A 25,851-nucleotide genomic window follows, 5' to 3' on the forward strand; every position below is an offset into this window, starting at 1 on the left:
ACTTTAATAATACTATTAACCCAGACATATTCTCCAAGTAAACATGGAATGATGACTTTGTGTTCAGCTCGTAAATCAGTATTTGGTAAGAACAAAAACGTACAATCCAATACCATCATTCTAATCGATAGTGCCCCCTCATGGCGTTACTACAATACATAATATGACTGCGAACCACATTATCGTTTCAGGTTCCAGTCTATAAAGCACTGCAGTATTGCCTGCGTCTTTATGATACTTTAACTGGTGAATACCGTCTTCAGCACGTACGATACTTACAAGCACGTCTCCAACCCGGACCCTGTTGCACGTTCATTGAGAGGTATGCCCAATGCATTAACTTATGTAACTTTACTTGCCACTATATTCGCATTGTCATAATTAAAATAACTGAAATATGTTACTCATCAGATATTCACCATCTGCAATCTTACTGATAGACTCTGTTTTAGCAAGACTCAATACTTGCATTAAGCACATATATGTTTTGTTCACATTTAGGTTGCCGACCTGGCAACAGGGAGGCTGTTCACCTTGTTGAAACTTGTTGAAACTTGAGGACCTACATTATCATAACACGCCCGACACACTGTCACATATCTGTTTTCACAAGTACCATAAAGGTATGTAGGTTTCCACCTCTACTCAATATGCCGCGTTTGGAAAAATATCTGTTTAAAATAAAAACCAGTCATACTTGCAGAATATGTCCGGGTTACTAGTATTATTAAAGAGCAGTTATACTGACTGTTAGGATTATATATTGGTCACAATGACGATTCCCCTTGTGGGATTGATGCGTGTTGGATTAACGGAGCCTTAGTTAAAGAATATGAACCATCTGTTCACTTGTAACCACATCTGGTCGTATTGCCTGTTCTTCAATTCATGCTTGACGAGCACTTAATTTATGACCATTTACTAGTCAGAAATTTCATACGCTTTTTTACTTTACTGTTTTACAGTTTACACCTTGTTTGGCTCAAGAAGAAAGGATTTGGATCCCGAAACGCGTCAGCTATTCCACTTGAATTGTAACTGTACATGCTGTACACTCATCAAAAACTTTGTTTATTACTTGACATTTGATTTTGGTCCCAGCATCATAGGATTTATTGTCAAAGAATGAGCTTTAGTAATTAAATTATTTGTTTTTTACTAAATGACTGCTATAAACATTGTTTGATTGAATATTTACTTTGCCAAAGACTCCACATTTATATGCTTTATGAAGATTTATACTTAACCGTCGTTCCACGGTATACTAATAGTGTGCAGGGGACGGGAGGGCTCCTACTTTTGGATCCTCTTTTCTCTCTTTATGTATAGGTATTTGTGGTCCTGTGCCAGGGTCACGTTTCCTCCCCCACACCTTAAAAGAATATTTATTTTATTTACATATGTTATCAACACTATAACATAATAGGCGAGTGCCTCTACAACCCTTCCCACAGTTTTCCCAAACCTAGCTATCAAAGCCAGTTTCACATTTTCAAACTCCATCCTATCTATTTCCCCCTCCTCCATTACAGCATCAGTTGCAACCTGGGGTAGCCTAGGCAAAAGCCAAGGAATCAGCTGATTCCTTGTAATTTCCTGAATCCCATAGTTATACTCAAAAGCAGCCAACCAATCCAAAATATCAAGCTTAACCTCATACATACTTACTGCATCTTTGAGCATGCAAGGCCTGCAAGGCAGTGTGTGATGGGTCCAGCAATTTAAATAGACTAGCAAAGTCAATTTAACTTTACATTCACTGGGAGACAGCAGTCAATCCCAGAGAAGGTATTTAAACCTTGGGAAGTCTAAAAGACATCCCTGTGCCACAGCACTGATGGTGCTGTGTGACACACAAGAAAAGATGATGCCTATGGAGTTGTCTAAAACTCCATATCCAAAGAACACAAAAGTAAAACACACATCAAAATACATGAAAGAGTGGGAAAAAAGGCTCACGCTCTTTCAAGGTAAAAATTAAAGTCATAGAAATCCAGCAAAGTTGCTGGGGGTATCAAAATGTAAGGGAAATTAGCACATTTATGAGAATTCTCCCTAACAGGTCTAAGGTGCAGTAAGGGTTTGTGGTGGTCAAGTGTAGAATATGGCCAGGGTGGCAAGGTTGAAATCAATGCCACAGTGAAGGCGTGAAGAGAGTCAAGTCAACTAGCCACCTCCGGCAGCTTTATATTCCACCTGTTTCACATGTTAGTTTCCTTGCTAATGCTTATTATGACATTGCATCTTATGTATATAGTTGGGTGTGTGTTTGTGGGTAGTAAAGGGGGAGGTATGTTGTGATGTATGTGCTTGAGAGGGTATGGAACTCTAGGGTAGAACATGGAGTGCTCAGCTCCTGATGTAGAATGCTTTTCTTTGGCTATTGTCAGTTGGCTTGCTGTTCTGCTGGGTACAGGTTGGGGGTCTTTATTGTTTATGCATCTTCTGAATAAACTACTTTAACATCAACCAAGAAATGTGTGGATGCCATCCTTACAAGTACATTATTTTTGAAAAAAGAAATAATAATATCAAACAATTAAATCACTATATACACAAAGAAAGGTTTAATTTCTATAAAACCATTGTTTCATGTTAAATGATATGACATTTGCAGACTAGTTTATGCAACCTTAACCAGGAAAGCCAGACATCTAACCTAACTATATCTTCAGTTTTACAAATAAAAGTATGCAGACATGCCAACATTGTAGCATTATTTTGAGTGTTTTACACGGCTTGCGGTAGCGGGCGTGTAATTATGGTTAAGTTGCTAAACCCATAGGAAGAGCTCTTTATGGGCGGCTTATAACTTCGCTACCCCATGGATGAATCCTCACACAACATTGAAAAAAAAAGTATATGGTTTGCTCTGAATCTTTTTGAAAAGTTTGGTGAGGTTTCGTCAAGGGGGGGCAAAGTTATAAAGGGGTCCCAAAAAATATTTTTTTCCATAGACTGAAATGAAAAACCTTTGCTCACGCCTACAGCCCAAACCGCTGGACAGATTTTCACCATATTTGCGGCAGGAGCAGCGGATTGCTATCGAAAGTGTGCTTTTGGAAATTTGGTGAGGATCCGTCCAGTAGTTTCTTTTAAAACAGGCAAAACGTAGATCAAAAAAATTAGTGATGTATGGCTCCCCCCCTGCGGACCCACTTCCCTGTTGGGTCCGTGGACAGGCATCCGATTGGCCTAGAGGGTGATGTGATGTCCGCAGATATCAGATGCACCCCCTGATTGGATGGTGAAAAGCGTGAGGTGCATCAGATTTTTGGAAATGCCCACCATGTTGGACTCGCGGATATCCGCTGGTGTCCGCGGACATCGGGGTAAAAACATATACAAAAACACAACATTGCACTTGTCATACTTATCAAACAATCTCTGGGGAGGTGAAGGGTGATGAGGATGGGATGGGATGAGGATGGGATGGGATATGGCCATAAGAAGCCACAAAATGTTTTTTTTCACCCTGCAAGTCCACAAACAGTCTGGATGTTTGAGGGCAGTCCTGTGAAGTTTGCAAACACTTCAGATGTTCGGGGACATCTGTGCCTATTTCTGCATTATAGGGTTGGTGAAAAGCAGTAATTGCATGGCTTATAACTTTGGTGCCACTGAACGAAGCTGCATGAAACATTGGAATGTTATCTAGACTTGATTCTGAATGGTTTTGGAATGTGTGGAGATGTTTTGTCAAAAGGGAACAAATTTAGAGAGGGGGGTCACAAAATATTTTAAAGGCTTATACATGTGGTGCCTATTGACGAATCTACACTAAAGTTTGCAAAAAGATTTTAGATCTAGATATAAATGTTCTTTTAAAGTTTGGTGGGATTTTGTCTGGGGGGCTAAATTAGATGGCTCATAACTTTGTTGCTGTTTGACGAATGTGGACTAAGGTTTTCGGAAAGATTATAGACCTAACCTTCCATGTTTGTGTAAAGTCTGAATGGATTTTGTCAAGTGGGGGCTAAGTTATATGACTATTCTATGTACATACATTTTGACACTTTTGAACAAATAAAACATGGGCTGATTTCAAGGAAACCCATGTAAGGAGCATTGGTAAGGACCTTAAAGCACAGTTTTGCAAATGTACCCATGTTTTATTTTTTGAAAGTGTCATAATGTAGGTACAAAAATAGTTATATACCTTTGGTGACTGAGGTATAGCCTGTGGCCATGGGTGGTGGCCAGATTGTCCGAGTCATGGTATAAGGCCAAATGGGGTTAAAGTGGCCATGTCCACCTTGGACCGGCTATGTGGTAAGTTATTCGCAAGTGGGATACTTTTCAAAGGGGAAAAAAATGTGCTTGTGGTAATATGGTCATAGCGTTCTGTCTTCATCTTCTGCAGGCTGCCATGGAAACGGAAGAGGGGCTCTATACGGATCCCCGCCTTCCCTTTCCATTGTTGCCATCTTGGAAAACGATTTTCCTCCCTACAGCGGGACGCCGGCGTCCCGCTGTTGGAAGAAACATTTATTTTTTAGCAACTCGGGTTCCCGCTTTGGGAACCAGGGGTGCTAATGGCTTTTACCCCCCATTGCAGGGGCTTCAATGGAGGATATGTATTTATTTATTTATTTATAATGCGCTGAATTCTTCAGCCAGCAGGTCGCACACAGACACACTTCACTTGGGCTGATAACTGGGGCTGCCAAGCCTCTATCCCTTCATTCTGGTCCCTGGAACGGGGGATGAACGTCATATTATTCATATTAGCATAACACAAAATGCTAATGGTAATGTTGGAAAAACATATTGAGTCTATGTCCTTTACTGAGAAATGTAAAGTAGAGGAGTTTGCAAGATGTTTTTCAGTTCTATTTTTTAACTGCGAAAGGTGGTTGCTAAAGGAACCTTTCTTTTGTTGTTTAAAAAAATAAATGTTTGCAGGAGAGGTTAGAACGTAAGGTGAGGATGGATATGAGGGAAGAGGCACCAAGCACTAATATGGCGGGGCAGGTGAACAGGGGAAGATGTTGTACGTGTGTTACTTCTAAGGTAGAGGGCATTGTTTGTCATGCTCCTTCATTACAGCATCACACGCACATAAAAATTGATTCCCCGCTGCAGAGTTGTGGTGTTGAAGTATGTACAGAGGACTGTTGTCTTCCAAGATATGGATCAAAATCCTCTTTTATTGCTTGCAAGATAGCTGGTGGGATTGTGTGTCCCACAGAAGTAGGTTGTATGGTTACTGTATTGTTTGTGGAAGATGATGTGGAGGAAGGCAGCCTACCACTTGCTAAGAAAGGAACAATCTTTCTGAGAGCATTGTGGTAGTTGGATTTGGTGTGGTGGCGCATGGAGGTGGTCCCGTAGGAGTAATGTCCAGATAGTCCGCGACTGAATACAAAATTGCACTCAGTGCATTTCACTTTTGTAGCTTTAGCTTTTGGTACATTCCCAACAGTGGTAAAGAACTGCCACTCCCTAGATTCTCTCTGGCTGCTAGAGGTAGGCTGTTCCTCTACCTCATCTTCTTGGTACTCTTCATTGTCTTTGGAAATACTGTGCTTTTTTGTTGTGTGGGTCCTCCAGTTGGTGGTGGTGATGGCTCTTGGGGAGGAGGGATGGCAATAGCAGATGTGATTTTAAAGATAAATAGCAGTTTTGATACTGTTCTTACATGTATGTGCTTTATACTAGATTGTTAATGGATAATGAGTAGGAATAGGTGTAGGAGCTGTGCAAGGGTACAGTTTGAACTTGAAAGTTGCTAGATCACTAGAAAATGCAGTACCGAACTGTCCGCGAAGTGCATACGCGTTCATGGACACGGCATCATGTCGCTCATGGTCACGTGGCACTGTCTGGAAGATCCACAAAGACGTCAGACGTTCACGGATGGCGACGGAAGCAAAAACAGTGGAAAAAGTATAGAAGTGTTAAAAATGATGCTAGAATGTGGAAAATGCAGAGTTTTAAGGCGAAACGTATATTGGACAAAAATATTGCTATATTGTGGTACGTATGATATTAGTAAGTTGTAGGAAAATAGCATGCACTGGTAAAAGCCCATGGGATTCTCTGAAAAAAACTTAAAGAGACGTCATGGTTAAGTTGCATCAATAAAAACCTATGAAATTCAATGAAAACATATGAAATTGTGAAATTAGTTAGGTAATTATGAAGTTTTATATTCCGACTATATTGGTTTTTGAAGAAATGGAGAAAAATCATAGCGTGCCCCTGTAATAAGGTGCCTAAATGAAAATAACTTCTACTTATCCGTCATGAGGAGGGGAATAATAATATCTAGATATCATGACATTTATCAGTATTATGAAAATTTGCCATGTAGGGACTGTCTGGGAAAAAAATGAAATGTTAAAAAATGCAAATGATAGAAGGTGTGTACCTGTCCACTTCACTTCCATCACAGAACTCCCCTAGCAGGGAGGGATGGCCTCTTGGGAGAAGGAGAAAGGATAATCCTCCAATGAAAAGTTAGCACCAATAAAATAGGCACCTCCTAATTGTAAAAATCAAAGGAGTGGCTTAGACATTAAAAAGCACTTGCTCTATGCCAGAGTGGAGGACAGAAGAACTAAAGAAAGGACAGAAAGAGAGTAAGGAGGACTGCTAAACATCTTGGAGGACTTGCCCTTATTTTACTTAGGGGTATCCTGAGACAGCTGCCTAAAACCATCTTGGCTGGAGAGGCCTTAACAATGAGAGAGACCATAAACTTTGCCAGGGAAAGAGGGGAACTGGGGAACCAACAGCTGATGAGGCCTTGATTCTTAAGGAGAAGCCAGATGAGGGATGAAAGCTAGTGACGATCTCAGACTGAAATGGCCAGACCTTGTGCTGTCCAAAGAGGAGTCTGGCTGTTCTCCCCAAGCGCCTCAAAACAGAGACCCCATATTCTTAGAATTTAACCGTTTGAGACCAAGTGTGTGGGAGAATCTGCTTGCCTTAATATTCTTCCCTTAATAGTGGGTGTGGGTCACATTTTGTAGAGCCTTAGTACATTTCACTGTATATTAATTTAATTAACTCCCAAATAGATTGATGCAGGGGAGAACTTGGAAAATTTGAAACTTCCATCCTCTCTCCTCTCCTAGGGGGAATAATGTTATAGCCACCTAAGGTAACTGGGATGTCTTGGCCACAAAAACGAAATTTGGAATTGTCAGCATTCCCAAATCTTGCAATTAAAATAAAAATGTCCTTGTCCCTAAAACAAAATTCCTGACTGATACCACTTCCCAAAACCCTGCCTTTCAATGAAAGGTTCCCTTGCCACAAAAAACAATATTGATAATTGTCACCATTCCCAAACCTTGCTTTTAAATAAAAGGTATACTCATCCTAAAACAAAAGTTCCAATTGTCACCACTCTTTAAACATTTTATTAAACAAAATGGGAGAAAAATATGCACTTTCTCCAGAGAAAATGTAAGTGGACCTGCTAGCAGAGCATTTTTAGTTGGTTGTTGGGAGAAAAGGAACCAAGATGTGATTTGCCACATGCAATTGTCAAAGTTTGTGTCCCCAAATCTTCAAGCATTTTAAAGTGTGCAGGAAATTAACCAAAGAACAACATGTTATATGTGTAAAGTTTGTTCATGTCAAAACTGTGTTTTGTGTTTAATTTAAACTTCAGCAAGTACTATTTACCGGTTTTGTAATTGAAGCATTGTTGTTTGCCACAGAGAAGGTGTCATGTGTGATCAAATAAAATGATTATTCATTGAGTTTCTAATTTAAATAAATATATTTTCTTTCTATACCCCGGCCTGGTTCTTGGCTCACTGTTGGCACGGGGGGGACTTTATGTTGCTCTATATGAGACATCAATAGTGCCAGTGCTAAGAAAACCTAAGTGACTCATCGTGGGGCTTTTGGATCCAGGCAAAGGAACTCCTCAGGCTAAGGATAGTCTATCAATATATTGCTTCAAATTGGGAGCTCATGTGCCGGGATCTGGCCTGTTATTTTTGACTCATGGCAAGAGCATTGGTGACAGGATGTTCATTTTGGTGTAAATACATTGAGGTAGATAGAAGGTCGCTGTGGCTTGTTAAAGTACCACTAGGTCTAGAACACTGGCTTCCACGGAGGTGTGTAGGTGTAGACAAATATGAATATGTAGAGTACCAAAGAAAAAATTTGATAGATTAGAATTGATTTTTGATTAGGAATTGTGTGAGGAAATCAAGCAGGAACAGGGGGAGTTTTCCCCTCAGCAAAGAAATTGTTACGAAGTTGCAAAAATCCACTCACAGCACATTTATATTTTCATGTGCATTTGCTTGAAGAGAGATTGCTAAATAAAGAGGCTAATGTGATTAATCAGATTGACATTGACCTCATAGAGCAGCTTCGGAATGAGCTGAAAACACAGCAAGCTAGTGCAGTGCGAAAGAGAGTTTGCTGCACTGCTCAATACGTGCAAAGAGAATGCAGCAACTGTTAGTCACCTTCAAGGCCAATTGAATGATGAGACTGTTCACAATAGTGCATTGTTGGATGACATTATGGATTTCAAAAAGACCATAAAGAAATTGGAATGGGAAAACAGTCACTTCATCATAAAACAAGTGGTTTCCCAACAGGAGTTTGATGACATTTGTCAAACTGTAAATATTATCAAACAACAGAATTTACAGATGGTCAAAGGACCTGATGCAGAAAAGGAACTGGCAGGCTCTCAGTAACTAACCAGAAGTAGACAGGAAAATATGTGGCCTGTGGAGCGTGTGAAGCAAGCAGAAGCTAACCTGTTACAGGCATTTAACTGTAGAGGCACGTTAGAAAAAGAGATTTGTTTCTTGAAAGACAAGCACCAAGAATATGAACACATCATATAGGGCTCCAGCAAAGAAAATTAAGCATTTCAGGAGGAATTACAGCAAATGAAGGGTTGATTGGTAGTCTGGAGTAGGGTGCTAGAGACTAGTCAGTCTGCGGTGTCAGAATTAAAAAGCCAGCTCTCTGAATACCACCGGGAAATAAGGACAGAGTTTGAGAGTCTCAAGAAGGGAATTGAGAATTATAAACAGGCTCTGAGGCACCCTGACCAATCAGGATACGGGATAAGACCTACTGATCAAGGTTACACACCCCTACCATCAGGGATCTCAATCCAGTCATCTACAACCTCCCAGGCACAAATGTGAACTGACCTCATGCATGCCACTGATAAAGAACAGTGGAACATGAGGCAGTTTGATTTACCCAGGCTTTACCAAACTAATCCAGAAGGCCAATGCGTGTCTGATATTGATGAGAATGAATTCCTACCATACACAATGGTAGGGTGCCAGACAAGCATATCTTGGGAGACTCAAAAGAATACTGTGAGTACTTCAGACCATGACAACTCCTATGATGAGAACGTCAGAAAGTTAGATCAGCTGAAGATGAGACTGCAAAGAGATTACCTTGCCCACTTTGCTAGAGAAGAAAAGCCAGAGCTTCAGCTTAGGAAGGGCAAACTGAAAACATCCTTAGAATCAGGGGAAGGGGTGATTTCCCCCAGACTCCCTGGAAGGAGGGATGGTGAAACTGTGTTCTATCCTGGTCCTAAAGGTAACTGCAGGGAAAGTTACCCTGGGAGTTCACTGCGGTCCAGGCAAGAGGAGTCCAGATCCTATGAGTAAGGGAGATATTCCCAATGTTACAGAGCTAGGGAGCACCTAGAGGGCAGGGAATAGAGTATAATTAGCAGCTCTGAGTCAGAAAATGAATGAACTCAGGTGCATAGGAAGAAAAAGACAACGAAACAGAGCAAGGGTTTTGTTAAAGACCCAATAAGACAAATCAAAGCCATAAATAGCTCCTGACCCCACACCACAAGAATGCCAAGTATTATGGTATGAGAGCACCCGGAAATTTATCAGTAGATGATGGCATCATTCCAGATCAGAGATCATGTGAATTGCATAGCATTTGCTAAATTGACTATTTTCATCTGAGTACTCCGGTTTCTTTGCAGGACTGGAGGATGTGAAGAATCCTACGGATCCCTTACTGAAACCATGCCTAAAGGGCAGGGGACAGAGACTGGGGTTGGGGGGGGGGAGATTCCACAGGATGAGACACAGTATTTTCCTCTGACAGGAAGATTCTTACCACTGTACCTAAAGACGGTATGGCTTTTTGCCATTTTAATGTCTCTCAACCTCATATTAGATCTAAGGTTTTGAACCCCAAGGTTATAATATTAAAACAAACTATACCGAAATAAAGATCCATTTTAGTAAGCAACACTAAATATCTTCCTCAATCCCAAGAGTACAATCTGAAAGATTATGGAAATGTTGTCTTCACTAAACCAGCTTCCTCTGTGATAGCTAATTCTCATAGCCCCTTTGTTAAAAGCCTTAATGGAATTAAATTGATGCTTACAAATAATTCAGAAGATGAAAAACCTGACTTTTTTGGATGAAACTACAAGTCCCTATAGGTACTGAGATTAGAAAGTGGGCTGAAGAGGCCTGTGGATGTAGTAGTCAGACAATTAAGCCTATTAGCCATTACAGTAGTCAGGCAATTAAGGCTAATAGCCCACACTTGAAGACAATCCTTGAACTTGTGAGGCATAAAGGTGTCCTAGGAGTGGGAACCCAGCCTAATCTACATACTGAATCTGTTGCATGTCTCCATGACCACCAGTCTGGCTTCAGAGCTGCCAGAAGCATGAAAACCGTTCTCCTGAACACCTGTGACGACTTGCTCTCCAATCTTGACTCTAATCTCCCTTCTGTACTCATTCTCCTCAATCTATCCCCTGCATTTGACAAGGTCAGCCATGCCATCTGCTCAACTGCCTCTGCAACAACTTTGGTATTACCGATCAGGCCCTGGCCTGTTTGCCCACCTTCATGTGAGGGTAAGAACCTTGGTGTCATCTTCGACTCCGCCCTCTCCTTCTCTCCTCACATCTCTAACATATCTAAGAAATCAAACTATCAGCTGCACCTCCTTGGAGGTATTCTTCCTTTTCTCACTTTCCCCCAGAAGCTCACTGTCTCCAGATCTCTGGTCCTTTATAGGCTGGACTATTGCAACATCCTCTTTCTAAATGTTTCTGTCTCTACTCCTCGACCTTTACAACATATCCAGGACAGGATTGTGAGACTTGTCCTTGGCTCGCGCCTTGAAACACTTTTGTTTAGGTGCGTTATAAATGCCATATCATATCATATCTCTCCAGCTCTGAAATCTCTTCACTGGCTCCCTGTGACTGCAAGGATCAAGTTAAACACCCTCTGCATGGTCCACAAGGCTTTCTGGGGCCTGGGACCACTCTACCTCAACATTTCTCTTCAAAAACATCTTCCTTCTTAAGCTCTCTGCTAATCCACCTTCATGAGGGTCAGACGCTTCTCCAAGCAGATAATTGGGGGCAGATCTATCTCCTTGGATGGGGCTTCCCTCTGGAACAGTCTCCCTGCCTCTTTCAAACTTGAGCAGAACCAATGCCAGTCCCGGAAGCAACTCAAGAACTTCCTTTTCGCTTCTGCTTTCTCTCTTCCTCTCCCCTGCTGATGCACTGTCTGCTCTGCCAACTGTTGCCTGTTAGGCAGAATCGTATGCAGTACCCTTTGGGAACACCACACACAATTAAGACTACAAGTGTAAGTACAAATTCACCTTTGCTACAAGCTTGTACTACACAGTAAAGTGATAGCGATGGCTGAGCAGCCAGATCTATCTCAAGAGTAAAGTGAGCAGTATCAGAAGTTACACCAAGGACAACAATTACTATAATGCAAGCAAACACTGATTCAAGGTTTCTGAGTAAAGGAATATACATTTATTTACACCATCAGTTATAAAACAACTCACTATCATAAATAAGCAGAAAATCACAATCTTAATATATTACTGTAACGCTCACCTGATTCCCGTAGAGGCGCCGGTCTTGACTGGGCGTATACCGTATCTTCAAAGGTGATGTGTAACACACGGCTGGCTCTTTGGGCTGGACCTCTGTGCACTGTATGTCTGGCTCGAAGGGTAAGATGTCTGCAGATAGAAAATGTGGGATTAATGAACTGGGTTATTGAATGTCTCTGTCTTCTTCCCTTTCTCTTCTCCTGTAGAACCCCAAAGGTTAACGCTCTCACCTTAGGTAAGTGAACGCCGTGCTCTCCATCTGCCTCGAGGCAGGGTGCTGTAACCAGTTTCTTCACTGGATAAGGGGAGCAGGCCTCTTGACTTCAGAGGACTGCTGTCCGTCGTTTACTGCACGAACGGTAAGTTTCGAGTAATTCTAATGTCTTTAAAGTCTTTAGTAATGATGTCTCTTGTTTTGCAGGGTTCCGGCGATGGCGGATGGCGGGCTGAAGTGAGTTGAAGATGGAGCCTGTGTGATGAATAGAAGCGCCTGGAAGCACGTAAGTAAGCGCTTGTTGCCTGCTTCACGATGCGCTCTAACTGTCTTTTTATTTTGCAGGTACAAGTTCGGGGCGGCTGCAGGGTGCCGGAATACCCACTGGGTTAGATGTGGAAAGGAGTAATGGCACGTGAGTATTAAAGTTCCCCAATGTCTTTAAACGCACCTTGTTTTGTCTTTCAGATGCGGGATGCAGCGCCGAAGGCCTCCGGAGCGTGCGAAGAGTTGGTAAGCTTTTGTCTTTCAGATGCCGGAATGCAGTGTGAAGACCTCCGGAGCGCACGAAGAGTAGGTAAGCCTTTGTCTTTCAGATGCCGGAATGCAGCGCGAGGCGTTGGTGACAGCCGATGGACCAGGTAAGTGAAGAGCTGTCACTGAAGACCGTAATGCTAACCTGTTCTTTCTTGTCTTTATAGGTGTTGCTGAAGACTGGATTCAGAATGGTAAGCCTTTTTCCTTAGGCCCAGGATAAGATGCAGAAGACACGATGAGCGTTCTGCTGCTGAGGATGCAGAATAACGCAAAGCAAGATTCATCCATCGGGTGTGGTTTAAATAGCCTCCTGTAGTGCTTAGGTGTCTCCTTCCACAGCCACGCCTAGGTAAGAAAAGAGTTCCTGCTTTCCAGAAGAGTTCCAGTGTTCTGAATCTAGGGAGTGGCTCCTGCCCCACCCAACAGGAAAAGTAGTTCCAAACAGAAGAGGATCAGAGACTCAACTGGCAGGCAAGTAAGCAGCATGGTCTGCTGCAGGTAAGTCCACCCAAGCATTATGAGCCCGGCGCTTCCAGCGCTGGCACTGGGCATATTTATGAGCCTGGTGCCACTGGCGCCAGGACTGGGTCCAAAAGGTCCCAATTGGGACTGGTTGGCACTCGGAACCTGGGTTATGGATCTGCTTCCAAGGGAGTTGGGAAAACCCTGACCTTTTGGAAGCAGAGATCATGACAGTACCCCCCCCTCAAGGCCCCTCCCAAACCGGGCTTCTCCGGGGGTTTTGGCTTGTCAGGAAATGTTCGGTGAAATCTTTTGATTAGGCGAGGAGCGTGGACATATTCAGCAGGTTCCCAGGATCTCTCTTGGGGGCCGTAGCCTTTCCAGTCAATTAGGTAGAATAGTTTAGATTTGGAGATCTTGGAGTCCAGAATGCTTTTGACTTCAAACTCGAGTTCTCCATCAACTAGGATAGGTTTTGGAGATTTGGTTAGTCGGGTTTGAGGTTGCACGGGTTTTAATAGAGAGACGTGGAAGACCGGATGTATCTTCATGTGCGGGGGCAAGTCCAACTTGACCGCTACTGGGTTTACTATGGTAGTGATGGAATAGGAACCAAGGTATCTTGGGTTGAATGTGCGTGGCCCTTTTAGAGGTAGATATTTGGTGGATAACCAGACTTGATCCCCTACTTGATATTGAGGGGCTTCCTTCCGATGTTGATCTGCTCCTTTCTTGTATTGTTCTTTAGCCCTTTGAAGGTGAGAAACAGCTTCCTTAAAGGCTTGGGTGATTGTAGAATGCAGGTAGTCTACTGCTGGTGTTTCAAGATCTTGGAGGGGATCCAACTCCGAGGTTCGAGGGTGACTGCCGTACAAAAGAAAAAACGGGGTTTTCCCAGTTCCCGAATGGACAGAGTTATTGTAGGCATATTCGGCTATCCAAAAGATGTCTTTCCAAGTTTTTTCAGTTTGTTGCAGCATGCAGCGTAAATACTGTTCCAGAGTTTGATTGGTCCTCTCGGTTTGTCCGTCGGTCTGAGGGTGGTGACTGGTCGATAGTCTCACATCAATTTGAGCCGACCGACAGCAACTTCGCCAAAAATGAGAAATAAATTGACTACCTCGATCCGAAATTAGAACCGAAGGAAAACCGTGCAGTCGGACGATGTTTTCGAGAAATTCTCGGGCCAGAGTTGCTGCTGTTGGCAAGCCTTTGAGCGGAATGAAATGCGCCATCTTGGAGAATAAGTCCACGATTACTAAAATCGTATATTGTATCCGGAGCATGGAGGTAGATCGGTGATGAAGTCCATAGAAAGCGTATGCCAAGGGCGAGGTGGGATGTCAATAGGGCGTAAGAGGCCTGCTGGTCTTTCCTTTTGACTCTTGTTTTGGGCGCATACTCCACAGGACATTATAAAGTCTCTGATATATTTTTTCCAAGACGGCCACCAGAAGTAGCGCTTGATCTTTTCTGAGGTCTTGGCCATACCGGGATGTCCTTCCATTAAAGAATCGTGATAACAAGAGATTACTTTTTTCTGTAAATCTGTGCTGGGTAGGTATAATCGTTCTTGGAAATACAATAAGTTGTCCTTTACTGCAAAGTCCTTTCCCTGCAGATGCCAATTCTGTATGTCTGCTGGAGTTACAAGTTGCCTGGCTTTATCCTTAACTTCCTCTATGGATTCTGTGGCGATTACACCCAGAATTCTTTGTTCGGGAATGATTGGTACAGGTTTAGGGTTCATCAAGTGTTCTTCCACTCCCATCCGAGAAAGGGCATCAGCTTTACCGTTTTTTGTACCAGGTCGATAGGTAATTATGAAGTCAAACTCGGCAAAGAATAATGCCCAACGGAGTTGTCTAGAGGATTGGGCTTTTGCGGTTTTCAAATATTGCAGGTTTCGGTGATCCGTAATCACAGTAACGGTGTGTCGGGCCCCCAGCAGATAATGCCGCCAAGCCTTAAAGGCAGACTTGATAGCCAGAAGTTCCTTGTCAGTAATCGTGTAATTGATTTCAGGAGGCGAGAATTTGCGGGACCAAAATGCCACGGGATGCAACTGATTGGTTACCGGGTCCTTTTGTGATAGAACTGCCCCCATGGCAAGGCTTGAAGCATCAGTTTCCACGATGTAGGGGAGTTCGGGGCGAGGGTGTTTTAAGATTGGTACAGAGATAAATTTAGTCTTCAAATCCTGGAAAGCTTGCTCCGCCTCGGTAGACCATTCAAAACGTTTGTTTTTCTTTAACAAGGCAGTGATGGGCTGGACTATTCGAGAGAATTCGGGGATAAACCTGCGGTAAAAGTTAGCGAAGCCTAACATGCTTTGCACACCTTTTACGGAGGATGGTGATGGCCATTTGAGAACTGCATCGACCTTCTTTGAATCCATACGCACTCCGCCAGGTGATAATATGAATCCCAAGAATTCAACTTCAGTCACGTTGAAAACACATTTTTCCAACTTAGCGAAAAGTTTGTGTTGACGCAATCTTTCGAGGACCATTTTCACGTGTTTCCGATGTTCAGATTCCGATGAAGAATAAACGAGGATGTCGTCAATGTAAACAACAACACACACATCTATGAGCTCTCTGAGGACATCGTTCATAAAATATTGAAAGGCGGCCGGGGCATTACAAAGTCCGAAGGGCATGACCTGATATTCAAATAGCCCATACTTGGTGCGGAAGGCCGTCTTCCATTCATCGCCCTCTTTTACTCGTACCAAGTGGTAAGCTCCTCTAAGATCCAGCTTTGTATATATGCATGCTTTTCTGACTTGGTCCAGGAGTTCAGGGATCAAAGGTAACGGATATCTATTCTTAACGGTGATCTGGTTCAGGGAGCGATAATCTATACAAGTTCTAAGGTCTCCTTCCTTTTTTGGAACAAAGAACAAAGCTGAAGAAGCAGGGGACTTGGAAGGACGAATAAACCCATTTGCCAGGTATTGATCCAGGTATTGTCGAAGGTGAAGGTTCTCAGGCTCGGTGAGGGCATAAATTCTACTACAAGGAGGAGTAGATCCAGGTATTAGGTCGATCTGGCAGTCATAAGACCTATGAGGAGGTAGAGAGTTAGCCTGATCCTTCCGGAAAACATCTTGGTATTCTAGGTATTCGGGAGGTAACTGGGGAGTCTCTGAAGAAATTGCTGCCAGTGCAACACCAGGTGGAGGGTGACAAGTAGAGACACATTCTGGAAACTGGACCGTTCTTGCTCGCCAATCGATCAGAGGATTGTGTTTCTCTAACCAAGGTATTCCTAGAATAATCTGAAACTGAGGGGCCTTGATCACATCGAACACGATCTTCTCATGGTGTCCATCTTGACTTACTAGCGTCACTTCTTGAGTGGTATGCGTTACTGGCCCGGAGGCTATCTCCGTACCATCCACCGTAGTAATGACGTCCTTTACAGCCTTGGGACAAAGAGTTAGATTCATCCTCAAAACCATTTCATGATCCACATAATTGCCGATGGCACCGCTGTCGACGTAAGCTTCAATTGCATGTAATCGATCCGGATTATCAGGGCTAATGAGGACCATAGGTATCACGAAATGCGAGGTCACGGAACTGGTTTTCACGCTCGGCAAGAGGACCTCTATTCTTGTCGGGCGAGGTCGTTTCCCTGCTCAGAGTTTGTAACTTTGGTAACTGCAGCTCCTACTGCCTTCTTGGCAGGTTTCACCGGACAGTCTCGAAGAAAGTGCCCTGAGTTTCCGCAATAGAGGCATAATTGCAACTGTTTTCTCCTTTCCCGCTCCTTTTGTGTTAGAGGACCTTTCAGACCCCCTATTTGCATGGGTTCCCCGGAGTCTACTCCTTTGGAAGGAGTTGGCGGTTTGGAAAATACTCGAGCATCAAACTTGGAACGATCGGCCTTCCTGTTCTGCAGTCTGTGATCTATTTGAACGACTAAGTCTATATAGTCCGAACAATCTTGTGGGGGATTCACTACTTGGGCTAACACATCTTTGAGCTCTCCGCGTAGACCTCTATAAAACAGCGTAATCCTTTTGTCCTCAGGCCAGTGAGTTTCCACTACCAGTCTGTTGAAAGACACAATATAAGCCAAAAGGTCTTGATTACCTTGTCGCAACGAAAGAAGCTCATTGTCCAAGGCCTGCCCCTGTGAATGTCTTGCGAACAGTTTTTCCATACTGAGCTGAAAAGCTTGAAAATCATGGAGGACCGGATCATCTTGATTTACTAGAGGGATCGACCAGTCTGCCGCATTGCCACTAAGGTACGAAAGCACGAAAGCTACTTTAGCTTGATCAGTTGGAAAGGCTGCTGGCCGGCATAAGAAATGCAACCGGCACTGATTGATAAATACTGCAAACCTCTTTGGGTCACCAGAAAATCGTTCGGGCGGAGCCAGAGGTACATTCCCAGGTAGGTTGATCTGCACTGGATTAATAGAGGATGTAGAAGGAAGATTTCCCCCAGATGCGGGTAACGGGGTCTGTCCGGCTTGTGACTGTAGCAATTGTCTAGCGAGATCATCTGTTCGCTCCTTGGAAATAATCAGTTCCCTTCTTAGAGCGTTCGTTTCCTGACGGGCTGCATGCACTTCTGCCCTTAGTTCCCCAAGTAACTGGGCTAGCTGGTCGGTATCCGAGGTTTCCATAGCGCCTGGACGGGAGATTTGTGGTAGGCTTTGCGTTCTGTAACGCTCACCTGATTCCCGTAGAGGCGCCGGTCTTGACTGGGCGTATACCGTATCTTCAAAGGTGATGTGTAACACACGGCTGGCTCTTTGGGCTGGACCTCTGTGCACTGTATGTCTGGCTCGAAGGGTAAGATGTCTGCAGATAGAAAATGTGGGATTAATGAACTGGGTTATTGAATGTCTCTGTCTTCTTCCCTTTCTCTTCTCCTGTAGAACCCCAAAGGTTAACGCTCTCACCTTAGGTAAGTGAACGCCGTGCTCTCCATCTGCCTCGAGGCAGGGTGCTGTAACCAGTTTCTTCACTGGATAAGGGGAGCAGGCCTCTTGACTTCAGAGGACTGCTGTCCGTCGTTTACTGCACGAACGGTAAGTTTCGAGTAATTCTAATGTCTTTAAAGTCTTTAGTAATGATGTCTCTTGTTTTGCAAGGTTCCGGCGATGGCGGATGGCGGGCTGAAGTGAGTTGAAGATGGAGCCTGTGTGATGAATAGAAGCGCCTGGAAGCACGTAAGTAAGCGCTTGTTGCCTGCTTCACGATGCGCTCTAACTGTCTTTTTATTTTGCAGGTACAAGTTCGGGGCGGCTGCAGGGTGCCGGAATACCCACTGGGTTAGATGTGGAAAGGAGTAATGGCACGTGAGTATTAAAGTTCCCCAATGTCTTTAAACGCACCTTGTTTTGTCTTTCAGATGCGGGATGCAGCGCCGAAGGCCTCCGGAGCGTGCGAAGAGTTGGTAAGCTTTTGTCTTTCAGATGCCGGAATGCAGTGTGAAGACCTCCGGAGCGCACGAAGAGTAGGTAAGCCTTTGTCTTTCAGATGCCGGAATGCAGCGCGAGGCGTTGGTGACAGCCGATGGACCAGGTAAGTGAAGAGCTGTCACTGAAGACCGTAATGCTAACCTGTTCTTTCTTGTCTTTATAGGTGTTGCTGAAGACTGGATTCAGAATGGTAAGCCTTTTTCCTTAGGCCCAGGATAAGATGCAGAAGACACGATGAGCGTTCTGCTGCTGAGGATGCAGAATAACGCAAAGCAAGATTCATCCATCGGGTGTGGTTTAAATAGCCTCCTGTAGTGCTTAGGTGTCTCCTTCCACAGCCACGCCTAGGTAAGAAAAGAGTTCCTGCTTTCCAGAAGAGTTCCAGTGTTCTGAATCTAGGGAGTGGCTCCTGCCCCACCCAACAGGAAAAGTAGTTCCAAACAGAAGAGGATCAGAGACTCAACTGGCAGGCAAGTAAGCAGCATGGTCTGCTGCAGGTAAGTCCACCCAAGCATTATGAGCCCGGCGCTTCCAGCGCTGGGACTGGGCATATTTATGAGCCTGGTGCCACTGGCGCCAGGACTGGGTCCAAAAGGTCCCAATTGGGACTGGTTGGCACTCGGAACCTGGGTTATGGATCTGCTTCCAAGGGAGTTGGGAAAACCCTGACCTTTTGGAAGCAGAGATCATGACAATTACACAACACCCAATCAATTCTGGACAAGTTAAGCTCAAAATGAAGTGTGAACAAAATGGCACTCCAGCAATTAAAAAAGGGAAGAAAAGACAAGGTTACTCAAAATCAACAACGCCAACAAGTGATAGGCAGGGCCATCTAGAAAATGCTTACTACACCTAGGATTCAAGTCAAGAGGCCTAGGCTAACGTTAATGGTTCAGAGTCTTTGCAGAGGATCACACCGTTCGCAGTTAAGTCTTTGCCAAGAGTTCAAAACAAAGTTGGTCGGCGGAAAATGTATTCAAAGGAGAAGAGAAGGACAAGCCTTTGGGGAGGCAAAAGATTTCAAACACTTTCACCGCGGTCAGATGAAACGAACGACCGGATTTGCACAGTACCTTAAATGAAGAAAAATGCTGCAGCTGCGGTGGTTGTTACTGGCAGTTCCTGCAGGTTCATGGTTCCTGAAGTGATTATCGAGGTGACAAGGAGGAAGACTGGAGGGCCCTGCACTGCCCAGGAAAGAAGCCAGCAGCAGAGCAGAGCGTCAAACAAAAGGTGCGCTCCTTAAAACACAAACAGGTTCCGTTCCTCCTGGCTATCCGGTTCACTGCAGCGAGGCACAGCAAATTCAACCATGAGCGAGAGGCCGGCATTTGGCGTTTGCCGAGCTGGTTGGTCCCACCAAGCTCAAAGGAAGAGGGTTCCTTGCAGATCTTTTCTGTCGTCGAAGTTTCGGGCGATTTGGACATGCTGCAGGGCTTCACCAGGATGTCCAGTAGTTGCAGCAGTCATCTTCCTTCAGCTTCTCTTCGGTTCTCTCGATCCAGTGGTGACTCTGCCTTCCAATCCCAGAGACTGGCTTTTTATGCAACAAATCCCCCATTCACACAGCCTGGCTGTCAATCATACAGCAGGGTGGCTGTCCTGGCAGGACAGCCACCTAGCCAATCAAACTAGAGTGTGACTTGGGTCTCGAAGGAGAACCTGTGTAGGGGGCCTCAAACCTCTCCCTCACATCCTGTCCACCCAGACACTCAGGTGCCTAAAGAGGGCTTCTGTGCAGAAGCCCGTCAAAGGACGGTGAACAAAGGAACCAAACCTGGTTTGGCAAGCAGAGTAAAACACGAGAAATACCTTTACAAAAAGAAATGGTGAATAAACCCAACCAGAACCAAATTAAAATAAAAGGGGTCCAGCGGGTTAGAGTTTGAGGCTACCATCATAGCCTTTAATGTTACTGAGGCTATTTTCATAGCTCGCGGGAGAATAGAAAATGGTAGATACCACTTCCACCAGAGAAAGAAGAACATAAAAATGTTCCACGAGAATCAGACAAAAGGAGATAACTATTAACCCGTCCAGTACTCTATTGGAAGCTGTACTGAGTCTGTAAATTTAAAAAGACTAGTAAAGTCAATGGCAACTTTACATGTTCTGGGAGTCAGTAGTCAGTCCCAGAAAAATGGAGTTTAAAATGGGAAGTCTGAAAAGACAACCCTGTGTCACTGCACTGAAGGTGCTGTGTGACACACAGTAAAATGATGATGCCTCTGGAGCGGGTGAGACTCTATCGCCCATGAGCAAAAAGGTACAACACACAGCAAAAATACACGCACCTCATGAGTGAGAAAAAAAGGTTCATACTCTTACCAGGTAAAAAGATTATACCCCAGGAATCCAGTAAAGCTGCTGAGGGACTCAACAGGTAAGGGAAATTAGCCATTCTGGAGAATTCTCCCTAACAGTGACCTAGTCATCCTCTGAATCCGGGCCCAGGCTCCTGCATGTGCAGTTTCCCTCGCACTGTTCCCGTCCTCCCCAGTCTGTATCTGCAACCCTACAGTCCCTTATCTCTGCACCTATGAGCCACCTGCTGGCTGCACTTGTGAGTGTACTGCACTTCCCCCTTCCTGTTCCCCCTGGCACTTCTCCCCTTTCTTCTTCCCTGCACTTGCATGATCTGATTGACACAAGGCCTAGTAAGATTGTTATTTTGTCCACCCTTTGTTTCCCCCTCCTTGTCTTGTCATGCCTAGAAACCCTTGTGTGCAGTCACGTTACAAATGCCACATCATATCATCATAATAAGAGCTGGAAGGCAAGGATGTAGCAGTAGCAGCAGAGTAGAAGCACACGGCTGGTAAGTCACAAGAAAGTGGAAGAAGAGAAAGGGCATCAGAACGTGGAGACAGCAGATTTCACCTGCAAGCTCAGAGAGAGTCCTGGTTTTCCAAAATCTTAAGTGCAGCAGCTGTGTAGCAGAAGACATGCAGGAGAAAAAGTTTTCCACATGTGAGCCTTATTGCGTGATGCAGAGCATTGGAAGTGCAGGAGACTAAGGCCAAAACTAGAAGGCCCGCTGAGGGTCTCAGGAAGAAAAGGAACCCCCAAATCAAGTGGCTGGACCAAGGGCACCCCTGCTGGAGAAGCAGTATAAGTGGTAGAGGAAGTCAGGGAAGCAGTGCAATCTGCAAAACCAGTGTCTTTGAAGCCAGTCAGTGAAGCATGCTGTTAAAATACACTGTGCAAGACTTGCCCGTAACTCTAGCTATCTCCTATAAGTAACTTGCATATTGATATGAGTAAAAGCTGTTTGTTATATCTGAAGTTCATTATATCTGAAGTTGTATTAATAATGCAATTGCAGCACTCGCATATAACATTAAAGATCGTGTGAGAAGCTAAAATCATTGAAAACCATTGTTACACTATTTACAGACTTTCATGCCTAACGGAGCAGTTGCGTGTCCCTAATTAACAAGAGGGAATGCTCCCTAAACCATTACCAAATACCGAATATTATCTATATATGAGTTACAAGTTCCAAACAGAGAAAATGACAGAAATGGCATTAAAAAGAGGTTGTGTGCACCTAATTGTGTCTTCACCTGCAAGACTGAACTGTATACTGTAATCAGAAGTGTCATTCTTTTCATTTCAAAGAGGTAAAGAGTCTAAAGTGTTGAAAAGAAGAACACACATTACCCAAGCCAAGATGCGCCCCCTTTTAACAGTGAAGCCATTATTGGCAAGAGTTAAAGATACAACCAACTACACTGTGAAGTTCTTTACAATTAAGTGGCCCAAGAAACAAGTATATCCTTGTTATCTGAAGTTGAGAGAGTGGCATCAAGGCTTCTTGGTAATTACTTGGGCTAATAACTGGCAGAAAGGTGTGAGAACAGCTGAGGAAGGGGAGCTAATTGCTTGTGAAGGATATTCAGAAGTAAAACACAACCTGTGGTGCTAAAGACTGCTGAAGCTAGAAAGAAGTGAGTTTTATGGGCATAAGCAGGTTGTTCTTGTGACAGCCAGACAGAAGAGGTAAAGAGACTGTACCTTTTGAAAAAGTCAATAAAAGGAAGAGTGATTTGACTTCCTGAAGAGTGTCTTGTCAAAGAACAACTAACAATATAAGTACTGAGCAGTAGTAGTAATACTTACATTGTGGTGGTATATTAAGTTGTCAGTAGATGTCACATTGAAGTGGTTTGAAGCAGTAACGTACTGTGGAACAACAGTGGCTGTTCTCATAGTACCAACAGTAGAAGTGTGGTTGTTGAAAATAGAAGCAGCAGCCCAGAGAAAGCATCCCAACAAATATACCAAATGTAAAGTTGTAACTGAAGAGGTCCTAAAGAATTGTGTATTATTAGCATTGGGAAATATTACACCTTCCTTATCTGAAGGAAGAGTCAATCTATCATAACCAGGATTACCATTGGTGCTATTTCTTTTTCCGGAAGTTGGAAGGGGATCTTTTCATCCAAGAAGAGTTGTTACCAGTGGATTTTTGTTTCATTACCTTTTTCTTTGATTTATTTTACTTTCAAGAGCTTGTAGAAACCTTTCTTTTATTTAGCTGAACATTCTGTAGTTAATTTTGAATTCCGGGGAAGGAATCTTACCTAGGATAGGATAAGGCCATGTAGACATTGTGTTCATATCTTTTAATATATTGTGTTGCTATATCATTTCCTTTGTAAATTTGTTGTTTAGTGTGAGGGCCAGTTTTCCTATGCTAACGCGCGCTCTCTTATCCTTTAGATTAGGTGAGGAGATCCTCTGTAAAGTATAGCAAGCAAGGAATTTTCTTTATATCATTTCTTTTAAAAAATTGCATATTTTGAGAAATTTACAAGCAGTTGTCTGCCCCGCATTACTGACCCCACACCAGGACCAGAATCAATATAAATGGTTCACCTAGAAGATGGCGAATTTGAAACATTTCTCTACCCAGAGAAACCCACAGAGGCTGCATATAATTTTCAATGTGGGGAGGATCAGGTGCCCTGGGAGTTTGTGCAGGAGTTAAAGTGTGCATTTGCACAGACTTCCCGGCAGGTGAACACCCATAGTAGGGAGTTTGTGACCATTTATTTTCATGCGGTCACCAAATTCATTATAACTCAGTTGGTGTGGGATTTTCATGAGTACAGGACACTGGATGGGTAATTGCTCCCCAGGTCTTCGATTCAACCCCAGAAATGTGAACCAGACAAGGTAGAAAAAGAGGTGTCCTGCCCCAAACAGGTTCTGCAAGTCAGGGGAGAAAGAGTATTCCCCAAATCCACCCATTGTTAGTTGCAACATTTTTCTTACACAATCCCGATCTCAATCCCATTCTCCGACACAAAGAAAATCATCCAAGATCACACGGTGTCGCAGTTAACTAATAATAAAATGACTGCTGGGCTAGAAAATAACTCACACTTTCTTTGCACTGATGAGGAGAAGGCAGATTTTATGCACCAGTCAAGTTGCAGGGTCAGTGTGAATTATCAGTTCTACTGGACACTGGATCCCAATCCACCCTCCAGTCCAAAAAGGCCTTTGACCAACTAAAGTCAAGCCGGGGGAAGGTCACCACATTCCACTCATACCAATTCCTGGAGAGCTCTAAAATGTATGAAATTTCTGTCAAAGGAACTGCAGATCTGGAAATAAAAATTGGGCGACATTGATTAAAACATCCAGTGATAGTTGTGACTCCAGAGGGTACACCTTATTTACTGGGGAATGATCTCCTGAGGAGGTTATCACCTCTGATCGACTGTGTAAACAATGTCCTCTGGACTCAGACTAACCTGCCCATAACATTTTAAATGAGTACTAATTATTCAAGCATGAATGGTACCTGCCTTTTTATTGATCAACACTCTGAGAAAGTAGAATTCCATTTCAAGTATAACCAGCCCCCATACATCACCATCATCTGTGTAGGGTAACAAACAGGTGATTGGAACCCTTCTCCATTCTTGAAAATCAACCTTCCTCACAGTTTTAAGTGGCATCACACACTGGAAGGGAACACTCTGAAATTTGACACCAGTCCAAAGTCAGAAGAAACTCTGAGTCCCATGAAAAAAGACGATGAAGAACCAGCTCAAAGTCTGATGGACATTCTGAAAAAAGGGTGAGCAGTAGTTTTTCCCTATTCAGATAAATGAGCAGGAGGAGCCTGTGCTCACCAGAGTATGCCAGAATAATTGAAGAATCTTCATCAGCAAAGGATTATTCAGGAAACTCCCAAAATATCAGACCATTCCCACTTTTAAATCAATTGATAAATGGGAAGTAAGTTTGGAAACCCCACATTCCAAACATCTTCTGCTGTATGCTAAAAAGCTCCATTGGGAACAAAAGCGTAAACATAATTGTTGGGTCATGAGAAATGTCCCTTCCGCCTTTTATTTAGGTAGTGACATTCTCAACAGATTCGCAATAATTTGGATCTAATTAATAATAACGCCTGGTCACGTTTGTGGGACCCCATAGTCTTTGACAACACTGAAAAAGCATTTCAGTCAGTTCAATTGCTGCCTTATGCAGCTGAAGCAAGTGCGAGAAGAGGTTACCATTCCAGGACACGTGCGACAATTCACTATTCCCCTCGAAATTAAGCAAGGACAAAACCTCAAACATAAGGAACCCTATATAAATTTGAACTCCCACCTAGAACATCAAGGTTTGTCTTTAAATCCAACACTGCTAGTAGACCTAGATCATGATACCATTTTAATATTGGTGGATAACAGCGACCCTCAAAGTATCACTTTGGGTGCACACAACTTTATTAGAATGGTAGTTGGTACCCAACATATTCTATTGATTTAGGTAATGAAATCATTGGGCCAATCCCAAATGACTCTTTCAACATCAGCAACGGTATTTCACCAGAAAATTTGTTTAACAGGCAGGGAATTTCTTGGTGCACTCTTCCTGCTACATGGAGGATACCACTAAAATTGCCAAGCCCAAGGTTTTCTAGGTTTCATGCAGATTGTTGAAGAACAGATCAACCTTGCTGATGCCTGTGAGGCCGAGGAGCAAAGACAAAAGCTGAAACAGGTCTTCCTGCAATTCCAAAATATCTTTTCAGTGGACTCATTCAACTATGGACGCACATCCATTCATTAATTCATTCATTCATTCAACCACCATACCCACAGACCCCAGATGGCTCCAGTATTTGTGAAACAGTACCGGTTACCTCTCACATCCATGGAGTCACTCACAGAGATTATTAAGAATGCAGAATCCCATGGGATATTTCACCTGATCCACAGTACCTTTAAGGTACTGGGGATACTAAAACCAAACGGCTAATGGAGATAGACTATGTGCAGAACTGAGATAGTTGAACA

Source organism: Ambystoma mexicanum, chromosome 4p, assembly GCF_040938575.1.
Source record: "Ambystoma mexicanum isolate Mex_15411 chromosome 4p, UKY_AmexF1_1, whole genome shotgun sequence".
In the NCBI taxonomy this organism is placed as follows: domain Eukaryota; kingdom Metazoa; phylum Chordata; class Amphibia; order Caudata; family Ambystomatidae; genus Ambystoma; species Ambystoma mexicanum.